The following is a 12084-nucleotide window of genomic DNA, read 5'->3' as shown; positions in this document are numbered from 1 at the left end:
CAATGGCGCTAAATTTGATATGCGCAAATTACACTTTTATTAAATAGTGTAAGGTGGTCGGTGTCAAATATAATAACCCAACAAGGTTGGGGTCGAATCGCACAGGGAATAGGCATGAAAAGGTTACTCGAGTAGTGTGTTACTTGACTTAAGTTGTAATTCTATTCGGTTAATTGTAACAAGAGAGTGATATAATTATGATTTGAAGAAATAACTAATTGTAATGTTGAGAATGTAATTAATTTGATTAAGGAAACCAAGGTTGTGTCCCCTTCAATGGAATGTGATGCTATCGGTGTTAATATGATATATTTCTTATGGAAGGTTCTTTAGATATGAAAATGATTTCTAAATGACTACCAAATATTTTCCAATAGTTGGGTAGTATTTCCTCTTTATGATTTTTCCAAATATAACAGAGTTGCAATTAAGAACAATAATATATGCCAAATAAAACCCACTTATTCCTAAGCGATTCTATTTAACAAGGTTTAGAGCCTTGAGTCTTTGATATTTACTTCTACCAAATTCTAACTCACTTTTCCAAGTAAAGAAGAAATTTAATGGCATTTGTTAATGTTTTCAACCACCAACAATAAATGAAGAATGAGAAATAAATATATATCAATCAACCATTATACATATATTCAATGTTAAACACCTATTAAGATAACACCCATTTAGGGTCCACAACCTTAGTATTTAAAGTTAGCTACACATGCTAAAATACAAAAGGATGAGAATATTTAATGCCATAAAGCTTACAAAGTGCAAGATTCTTCCTTCAAAAGCTTTCAAAAGAGAGGAATATTAAAGACTTGGATTGTAGCTCAAAAACCAGACAAGATGCCCCCACAAAACCCCAATAAATCTATTTATAGTGGGTCAAAACTCGGGTCCAAAATCGAACAAAAATACCCTTCCAGGTCAATTATGCAACCACATATTTGTAGCATAACAGACACGCGGTTCACATTCTCTTCATGGCCATCGTATTTCCAAACCCTAGTTTCCAGGCATTCATCGCATTCACGTTCTGCGGTCTGCATTGTAGATATGCAATCGCATTTCTCATCGCATTTTCCACCTTTAGCAGCTTTCACAACGAGTTTGCGGTCCATTATACGACTGGCAAACCTGTTCTGCGATCGCATACTGGACTGCATTTCTTGCACTGGACTTTGGCCAACAAACTATTGGGGTTTGTGATTCCTTTGAGCATTATGCGGTCCACATGTTGGATTTGCAGTCCGCATTTCCACATCCGCGATCGCATTTTGCTTTTTTCTTGTCCTTTTGTGTCTTTTTGATTTTATGTCCATGCTCTTAGGTCCTTAAACCTCATACACTGCAAAAACATTGAAATTATATAAGTATAAAAGATAATTGCATTTAAAACAAGCTAAAATCTAAGCAATTTGTATTAAATGTGCCGAAATTCTCTGGCACATCAACTGCACAGGTCTATTGGGTAATCTGGTCCTAGTCTCGTCACTACTTCGCCGAGGTTAGGCTAGGAACTTACCAGCACATGCGGTCGGTTGTGCTGATACTACACTCTGCACTGTGTGTAGATCCCGGTGCAGCCGCTTTCGGACCTTAGCTTTGGGGTTGCTGCCTTCAGTCCATTCGGAGATCCGAGGTAGTCCTACAAGCATCCTCAGGCCTTGGCGTCTCCTTCTATTCTTTTATTCTATTTTTTTATATATTTCAGAGACAGCGTTGTAATAACTCTTTCAGACCTTTATTTGTAGTATTCTTAGACAGTCTGTGAAATTGTGACACCGGCCTTGGGTAGTTTTTATATGGATTAGTATTGGCATCTTTATTAATATATTACGTTTCAGTCTTCCGCTTTTAATTTCTGTTGTTATTATAATTTTGGCTCTTAATTGTTAAAGGAATAAAAATGGGAAAAAGGTAAATAATTCAAATGGTTGGCTTGCCTAGCTTTCACTAGTATTAACTTGATACCATATTATGTTTTTAAGACATTGGGGATTGGGAAACCAAGGCCCACATCAATGAGGTTGTAGATGGAAGATAAGACAATAAATAGGCCATTGGGGATTATAGATGATATGCTTGTGCGGGTCGACAAGTTCATACTTCCCGTATATTTTGTGTTTCTAAACTGCAAGGTTGACTATGAGGTGCCGATCATATTGGGGAGACCTTTCCAAGCTACAGGGAAGGCTTTGGTTGATGTGGAAGCAAGGGATCTCACCTTCCGGGTGGGTGATGAAAAAGTTGTGTTCCATGTATGCAAATCAAGGAGGCGGCCCAATAGTAATGAAGTATGTTCCTTTATGGATCTTGTGACCGAGGTGATTGTTGAAGACACCAATGCTGTGATAAATGTGGAGGAACCTTTGGAAGCTGTGTTGTTGAACCATGATGTGACTAAGGATAAAGGCTTGGTGGAATATGTCAATGCTTTGAAAGGAATGGGTTCTTACACATACGAGCACCGAAAACTTTCCTTGGACCTTGAGAACAGAAAGACTCCACAAACAAAGCCCTCAATCGAGGAACCTCCCATACTGGAGTTGAAACCTTTGTCTTCACACCTCATGTATGAGTTCTTAGGCCCTTATTCAACTTTACATGTTATTCTTTCTTCGTGATTGACTAACGTGCAGGTATATGCAACCCTTGCGGTGCTCCAAAGAAGGAAGAACGTAATTGGATGGACTCTAGAAGATATTCGGGGGATAAGACCCGCCTTTTGCATGCACAATATTATACTTGAGGATGATGCCTGTGATGACTCAAAAGGTCATCCACTTGTTTTAGAAATAAATTCTGAGTTCTGAACCCTTAAAAACCTCTTTTTTTTGTCCCAACTCGATTTGCATGCTCAGTCCGGCCGCGTATCCGGAAAGCCATTATGTGAAAATATGTGAAAAATGATAAATTTTGCCTTTAAAATGAATCTAAGTTGACTTCGGTTAATATTTTGGGTAAACAAACCCAGACCCGTAATTTGACGGTCCCAAAGGATCCGTAGGGAAATATGGAACTTGGGCGTATGCCCGGAATCGAATTCTGAGGTCCCAAGCTCGAGAAATGAATTTTTAAAGAAAATTATTTTTTGGAATATATATGAGTTTTTGGAAATGAAATATGTTTGGAATTTGATGGTATCGGGCCCGTATTTTTGTTTCGGAGCCTGGTACAGGTCTTAAGTGTGATTTAAGTTGAGCCTGTAAAATTTGGTAAGAAACGGATGTCATATGATGTGATTCAAAACCTTTGTTGTAAAATTTGAAACTTTGAAAGTTCTTGAGATTTTCTTTGATTTTGATGCTAAATTCATAGTTGTTGATGTTATTTTGATGATTTGATTGCACGAGCAAGTCCGTTGATGTTTTGGGTGTGTGCATGTTTGGTTTGGAGCCCCGAGGGCTTGAGTGAGTTTTGGATAGGCCACGGAGTGAAATTTGGACTTAGGAATTGCTGGTATGTTGCAGGTCTGCAGGTTTCGCAAATGTGAAGCCTGGCTCGCAAATGCGAGATCGCAAATGCAAAAGAAGGCCTCGGCAGGCCTGATCGCAAATGCGATCATTTGTCAAAAATGCGGAAGACCCAAGTCGCAAATGCGACGTCTTCCTCGCAAATGCGAACCCCTCAGAAATATGGGGTGGTCGCAAATGCTAAAAGGACAGTTTGCGAACCCTGGTCGCAATTGCGACATCTGCGACCTGCAAATTCATGACTTAGCCGAAAATCTTTCATTTTTCAAACTCTTTCAAAACATAAACTCTCTTGGGCGATTTTCCAAAGAAAAGTTCTTCTACAAATCGATTGTAAGTCATTTCTAACTCGTTTTCTTCAATCTTTAATATCTTCTCACATGATTTCAACTCAAAATCAAGGGTTTTCAGGGGGGAAATTGGGTATTTTGGGTAGAACGTAGGTTTTTCAAATTTTGGGATTTTGGACCTTGATTTGAGGTCTGATTTCAAAATAAATTATATATTTGGGTTCGTGGGGGAATGGGTAATCGAGTTTTGGTTCGAACCTCGGGTTTTGACCATGTGGGCCCGGGGACGATTTTTGACTTTTTGGGAAAAACTTTAGAAAACCAATTTTCATGCATTAGAATTGATTCCTTTAGCATTTATTGATATAGTTAAATAACTTGTGGCTAGTTACGAGTAAATTGGTGGTGAAATCAAGAGGTAAAGCGGTAGTTGAGACTTGAATTGTGTTCGCGTCATCGAGGTAAGTGTTTGGTCTAACCTTAGCTTGAGGGATTAGGAGTTGTGTCCTATTTGCTATTTGTTAATTGTTAAGTACGACGTATATGCATGGTGAGGAGTATCTATACGTTGGTATCAAGCATGCCCGTGAGTCTTATACTATGATTAATGTGACTCCGTTTGTATTGTTCATGCCTTATGTGATGATTTCTATTGTTGAGCAAAGCTTGTGGAAGTAATATTGGTATGTCAATATTGAAGAGCGTTGGCTCAAGTTGTAAAACGAATTGTGGAAGTAAAAAATTGGCAATTGAACCTTATAGAGCATTGGCTCAAGTTGTGAAGTGAGTTGTGAAGTAAATGTGAAAAAAAAGGAGAGGATTATTATATTGTTTACCTTGCCGGGATGTTGTTGCTTTTAATGCTATCTCCCTTGCCGGGATGTTGATGCTTTTATATTGTTCCCTTCCCAGGAATTGATTGTTGTACTATTGTTCCCTTGCCGGGATTTTATCGTGATTTTATTTATTTCCTTGCCCTTATTTCTTGTGATTGTTGTTTGGGCGAGGAAGAGTGCTAAAGCACGAAGGGTGATGCCGTGCATTATTTTGGTGAGAGAGTGTTAAAGCACGAAGGGTGATGCCGTGTATGATTTTGTGAGGAAGAGTGTAAAAGCACGAAGGGTGATGTCGTGCCACAGGATGTACAATTCCGTGCAGATTATATTGATTCTTATGGTGAGGATGAGAGTAAAAGCACGAAGGGTGATGTCTGCACTTGTTTGATTTCTGATTCTTGTTGATAATTGAGTTATGGTGTTCCTTATATTTACCTGTTGTCCTTCTATTATCATTTGATGTTTCCCCGCAGCATGTTTCCCCCATCTCATCCTTAACTGTACATTCCTACTTTTATTTTCCGCGATATATGATTTAACTGCACATGTTTATTAGGTAGTTTGGTCCTAGCCTCATCACTACATCGCCGAGGTTAGGCTAGGCACTAACCAACATATAGGGTCGGTTGTGCTGATACTACACTATGCACTGTGTGCAGATCCCGGTGCAGACACTTTCGGACCCTAGCTATGGGGTTGCTGCGTTCAGTCCATTCGGAGATCCGAGGTAGTCCTACAGGTGTCCGCAGGACTTGGCCTCTCCTTCTATCCTTTTATTCTGCTTCTTTTATGTATTGCAGAGACAATGTTGTAATAACTCTTTCAGAACTTTATTTGTAATATTCCTAGCACTGTGAAATTGTGACTCCAATCTTGGGTAGTTTATGTATGGATTGGTATTGACATATTTATTAATATATTACGTTTTAGTCTTCCGCTTTTAAATTCTACTGTTATTATAATGTTGGCTCTTAATTGTTAAATGAATAAAAATGGGAAAAAGGTAAATAATTCAAATGGTTGGCTTGCCTAGCTTTCACTAGTAGGCGCCATCACGACTCCCAAGGGTGGGAAATCCGGGTCATGACAATGACAAACCCTCTATGAAAAATCAAAGGAGGTTGAATGAGGCTATGCAAGAGGTCGTCAAGAAGGAAGTTATCAAGTGGCTAGATGCAGGGGTTGTGTACCCCATTTTGGATTGTTCATGGGCTTCGCCGGTACAATATGTGCGGAAGAAGGGGGTATGACTGTGGTCACAAATGAGCAAAATGAGTTGATCCCCACTAGGACTATCACCGGATGGAGGGTATGCATGGATTACCAAAAGCTGAACAACGTGACCCGCAAAGATCATTTTTCATTGCCCTTTCTTGACCAAATGTTGGGTAGACTTGCCGGGCATGCTTACTATTGCCTTTTGGATGGGTACTCAAGTTACAACCAGATTTTTATTGCTCCGGACGACCAAGAGAAAACAACCTTCACATGTCTGTACGACACCTTTGCATTCTCACGGATGCGGTTTGGTTTGTGTAATGCACCAGCTACCTTTCAGTTGTGTATGATGACTATATTTACAAACATGGTGGAGGACTTCTTGGAAGTGTTCATGGATGATTTTAGTGTTGTGGGTGACTCCTTTGACGAATGCTTATGTTTGTGTTTAATGATAATTGCACCCAATTGGAGCTTGCCATTTGAGCTCATGTGTGATGCTAGTGACGCTATGGTAGGAGCAGTTTTGGGGCAAAGTATCAACAAAATATTTCATCTGATCTATTATGCAAGCAAAACAATGAATGATACCCAAGTCAATTATACTGTGACCAAAAAAGAGTTACTTGCCATTGTCTTTGCCATGGAAAAGTTCAGGCCATATCTAATAGGTACCAAAGTGATTGTGCAGACCGATCACGCGACACTTCGATATTTGATAACAAAGAAGGACTCTAAGGCTAGGTTAATGAGATGGGTTCTTTTGCTTCAAGAGTTTGACCTTGAAATTATTGATCGAATAGGAAGTGAAAACCAAGTGGTGAACCACCTGTCCCGCTTGGAAGAGGAGGGGAGGTCCCATAATGGCCTCGAAATTAATGATTCATTTCTGGATGACCAACTCCTTTTCGTTTCTTTGAATAGTATGCCTTGGTTCGCCGATGTGGCTAATTTTCTTGTGACTAGAATTATCCCGAGTGAGCTATCTTCTAACCAAAGGAAGAAGCTTAAATGAGATATCTTGGATTATTACTGGGACGAGCCTTATCTTTTCAAGATTTATAATGATGGTGTGATCTGGAGATATGTTCCGGAAGAGGAGCAAATGAGTATTCTTGATGCTTGCCATTCCTCGCCCTACGATGGTCATCATTGTGGGGCGAGAACTGCTTCAAAGGTTCTTAGCTATGGATTTTATTGGCCCACCCTGTATAAAGATGCTAGTGAGCTAGTTAAGAGATGTGATGAGTGTTAAAGAGCTGGTGGAATTTCCAAGAAGGATGAAATGCCTCTCACCACTATTCTTGAGATTGACATTTTTGACGTGTGAGGCATTGACTTCATGGGACCATTTGTGAGTTCATGTGGTAACACTTACATTCTGGTTGATGTTGATTATATTTCCAAGTGGGTTGAAGCTGTGGCTTTGCCCAACAATAAGGAACGAAGTGTGGTGGCGTTCTTAAGGAAAAATATCTTCACTAGGTTTGGCACTCCAAGGGCGATTATCAATGATGCGGGTTCTCATTTTTTCAACAACGCCTTCGATACTTTACTCTCCAAGTATGGTGTCAATCATGAAGTGTCAACCCTTTACCATCCCAAAGCTAGTGGGCAAGTTGAGGTCTCCAACAGGGAGATAAAGAGCATATTATCAAAAACTATCAATGCAAACCGGACTGATTGGTCAAGGAAACTGGATGATGGTTTGTGGGCTTACATGACTTCTTACAAGACTCCAATTGGTATGTCTCCATGCAGGTTGGTATTTGGGAAAGCATTCCATCTTCCGATTGAGCTAGAGCATAAGGCCATGTGGGCGCTGAAGAAGTTAAACCTTGAATGTGATGTCGCTGCAAATCTCCGGGTAGAGCAACTAAATGATCTTGATGAGTTTAGGTTTCATGCCTATTACAGCTCGTACTTGTATAAGGACAAGATGAAGTACTTACATGACAAATATGCTCAGAGCAAGAAATTCAAAGAGGATGAATTCAAAGAGCAAGAAATATGCTCAGACAAATATGCTCAGAGCAAGAAATTCAAATCTCCGGTTACGACTGTTTCCTAGAAAGCTCAAGTCAAAATGGAGTGGCCCTTTTGAAGTGGTGCATGTAACTCCGTTTGGTGCGCTTGATTTGAAAAACAAAAATGGTGAAATCTTACGAGTTAATGGGAACCGAGTGAAGAACTATCTTGGCAAGTTTGATGATAGATACGTGGTGGCAACGATCCATTTCAAGTGATTGATGGTAACCTGCGTCATGCCGCGACATTAAATCAGGTGCTTCTTGGGAGGCAACCCATGTGTTTTTCTTTCTTTTTGATTTTTTTCTTAGTGTAGGCTTTGTTTTGGACCAACTGGTTGCGAAGTTTGTGTAGGAATTGTTCGTGTAGTGCAGGACTGTTGCTGGGAAATATTTGCCTAAGTGTAAGAATTATGCTGACCGCGCTCAGAATTTTGCGGTCAGCAGGTGCTTTTCACGGGGGTGTAAATGGGCAACGAACGAGGACTTGAAAAGTCCAGAATAGCAACTCTCTGAAGTTGTATTCATGTCCGCGGTTGAAATTTTGCGGTCCGTGTTACTCTTTCACGACCGCGCTTGTTATTTCACTCTCAGCGGTTCTTTCTTGGTAACAACCCTTCAAAAAAGTTTAAAGCACAGACCGCGGTGGAATTCCATAGACCGCGCTCACGTAAGTCTATGGATCCCTATAATTTTAGTATAAATGAAGGACCCTTCTCCTATAACACTTTTCAAACCCTTCACTCTCATAGTAATAGGCTACTGTTCATCTCCCTCTAATCTGATCCCAATTTCATAGCATTAATCTGGAATTAGTTTCTACCACAAATCAAACAATTGTTATGTTTAAATCATCGCATTGCTTTTATATTGTTGCTTTTCTTTTCTCTTAGTTTTAACTTCTTCTTTTTAATTAGGGTTTGATTACTTCCCATAATCTAAGCATTGATGTTAAAAAAATTCATGTGGGTACTTGTTGTACATGCCTAATAGGGGATAGTGTTGTTCATTATACCTGATTAATTGCTAAAAAGGTGAAACCCTAGGTCTAAGAGAAATCACAAATGCCCGTCTGGTTTTAAATTTTACAGACAGTGGTGCAAATTACGTTGTCTGCATTCAAGCTTTATAAGAATTGAGTTACTTGTAAGTTCATGGATACGGTGTCTTTTTTGTGGTTGCCTTTACCCGGCCGCGTCTATAATTTTACGGTCAGTGTTAATGAGTTTTAGAGAGATGGCAAAATTGGTTATGTGGCCACGTTCACTTTTATGCGGTCGGTGTTGCATGTTTCACGGCCACGCCCCTTTTGTTTCGCTGTCAGCGGTACCTTAGATTCAGAGAATGGGTAGTCTGATCCCCAATCTTTCGTGGCTGTGTTCCTTTTTACGCGGACTGCAGTGGCCTTTTTGTGGCCACACCTATTTTTCTGCGGGTAGCGGTGCTTGATTCCGAGAGGCAGTATATGCAAGTCATCTGCAATGTTTTAATTTCATCTACAATTCTTAACCACATGATTGTTACCTTGTTCTGACTTTGTTTCATGGCTTGTTCTCTACAGACAATTGTCCGATCTAGAGGCAGAAGTGATAAACCAAAAGGGAGAGCAGAGTCCTCCCGAGGCCGGAGTAAAAGGAACATCAAATTACCCCTCGCCGTGCAAAAATCAATTGGTAAAATGAGAGTTGTACTCAATGCTGCAGACAAAGCCACATCCCATTCTGACGGTAGTGAATATGTCCCTTCCCGGGAATTTTCGGAAGGAGACTCGGTGCCAACCCATGTTCCTATAGACTTTCAAGGGAAATTCCAGTTGCGAGATAAGCCTACACCCTCTTCGTCTTCTGAGTCATCTGATGGCTCAGAGGAAAGTAGTGAGGCTTCGGCATCAACTTCCCCACCAGCTACAACTTCGGCCTCACCAGTGGCCCCCATTGATGTTTATGCTGAGATACCGAATGATGGGAGAGGGGGTGACACCAATGTTTGGGGTTGGCAAGATCTAGAAAAGCTATAGTTTGGGAGGATAGATTTGTTAGTGAAAAAGCTTATCCCAAATTCCGGGAATGGTGGCCGCAGAGGTCGCTCACCCTCGAGTGGCATTTCATAGAAAGGGATCTTATACCCCACAATCCCAATGTGAAAAGGCAATTTTATGAAAGAGTGGGGTGGAAGTTCTTCATGAGCAAGCTACCGGAGGCCAATGAATTTTTAGTCAAAGAATTCTACGCTAATGTGTCCCACATCAAAAGGGCACCTATGTAGACCAAGATGCGAAATCAGAAGATTAGATTTGATGGAAAGACGCTGAATGCATATGTGGGTTAGATGATGTGGATGAATCCTTGTACTTAGAGAAGGTAGCATTAGATGAGGCAGCCCGTCCATGGCTTGCAGAGGTGATAGCCATTCTCGGGACAACACCGACTTGGCTTACACCTGGGGTCCATATAGCTAGAAACACTCTGAGCTTTGAAGTGAAATGGTGGTGTACATTTGTCTGCAACCGGCTAGACGCATCCCATCATGATAGTGATATCCCAGTCTCTCGGGAGATCTTTGTGGCTTCTATTATGGCGGGGTTCCCGATAAATGTGGGAAATCTCATGTCAAGAATCATCGCCAAAGTTGTCGGGAAGGATGAATGATCATACCCCTACCCCAACTTCCTCACCATGTATTTGGAGGATCAAGAGGTAGAGATGAGGAATTTTGACACAAAGATGAAGCCAAAAAGGCCCTTATCTTGGTACACCCTTCTGGGAGCAAACAACCCCAAGTCCAAAGGAAAAGCCACTACCTCTACTGACCAGTTTGAAAAACCAAGGGTAGTGGCCACTGGTTCCGAGCTTTCTATAGCTGAAGGTTCTTCTGTTGTTATGCCACCTCCATCATCCGGCCATTCTGCCACAATCGCATTGTCTGTGCCCTCTACCTCAGCTTACCCTCTGACTGCACTATAGGTTAATCAGACTTTATCCAGCATCAACAACTGGATGCATGTAGCTACATCAAAGCTATCTGCCTTATCCAGTGCAGTCACAGCTCAGGCAGCTCCAGCACTGCCTCAAGTGCCTGCTTTAGTGGAGGAATCGCTAAAAGAGCTTCTAGACAACTAGAAGAAGCTCCTGGACAACCAGAAGCTTAGCATGGCCACTTTGGATGCACACCGAAAAACAATCAAGGACCTGGGAAAACAAACGAAGAAGATGAAGAAGACTCGGGCCTCAAAGGAGTTAGTAAAGCTAATGAAGAAGGAGGTAGAGAGGATTACATCAGCTGGAAACATCCCACTGGACTTACTCTTGGAGGAGCAAGTTCCAGCAGCACAGGCACCAGAGCAGGAGGCTGACAGAGAGCCTATGAAAGGATTTATGGTACCCCAGTCCAAGGACTTGGAGATACAGTTAGAGGATCTAGAGGGAGCTGCCCCACTGATGTGCAGGACCCGATGCAGACCACATAGGAAGTTTTCCCTACTCTCTATCCCTTCTTAATCTTATTTTTGCTTTTAGCATTAAGGACAATGCTAGCTTTTATTTGGGGGGGGGGGTGGTCCTATTTTTATTTGATGACTGGAATGTAATTATGATACTTATTGTTCTTTATCGTTATTTTAACTTTTGTTATGTATATAACTTTACCATTTATTTTTTACTTTTGTTATTTTTTACTTTTGGTATGTATATAAATTTACCATTTATATTCATCACTATTTTGTATATATTCGTTTCTTTCCATAGTTTACTTTATCACTTCTTATGTTCTTTTTCATTAATATATTAGTTTTTTTACTTCCCTTAGTAGCTTCTTTTTGAGTTCTTAGCTTCGTAATCAATAAGCATTTGATTTTCTTAATGCCACGGTTCTTTCCAAAGGTGGAGGTTATGTGAACCGGGTGGATCTTCCCGATGATGGATGGCGTGACAACCTTATTAAGGGTTTGAGTCCGTTTTCTTTATGTTTTTGTGTAAATAGTAGTAATGAATAAAAGTGCTTTAGGCAAGCTTCACTTGGGCCTAACACATTTACTTTTGACCTTATGGTTAGAAACAAGATGATTTGCAAAGAATGGTGCTAGTTGTGACTTTTAGACTCTTGTGTTGACTAAACAATCATCGAGTGGCTTCTCGAAGCCATTTGTGTTTCTAAATCTTAGATAGGATTGTTATGGTCCCTCGACTCTATTCTCTTTATCAATCCAACATCTTGTGAGGTGAGGTATTGATTTGCAAGT

This window comes from Nicotiana sylvestris, chromosome 9 (genome assembly GCF_000393655.2).
Source record: "Nicotiana sylvestris chromosome 9, ASM39365v2, whole genome shotgun sequence".
Taxonomy (NCBI): domain Eukaryota; kingdom Viridiplantae; phylum Streptophyta; class Magnoliopsida; order Solanales; family Solanaceae; genus Nicotiana; species Nicotiana sylvestris.
This window is presented reverse-complemented; position numbering follows the sequence as displayed.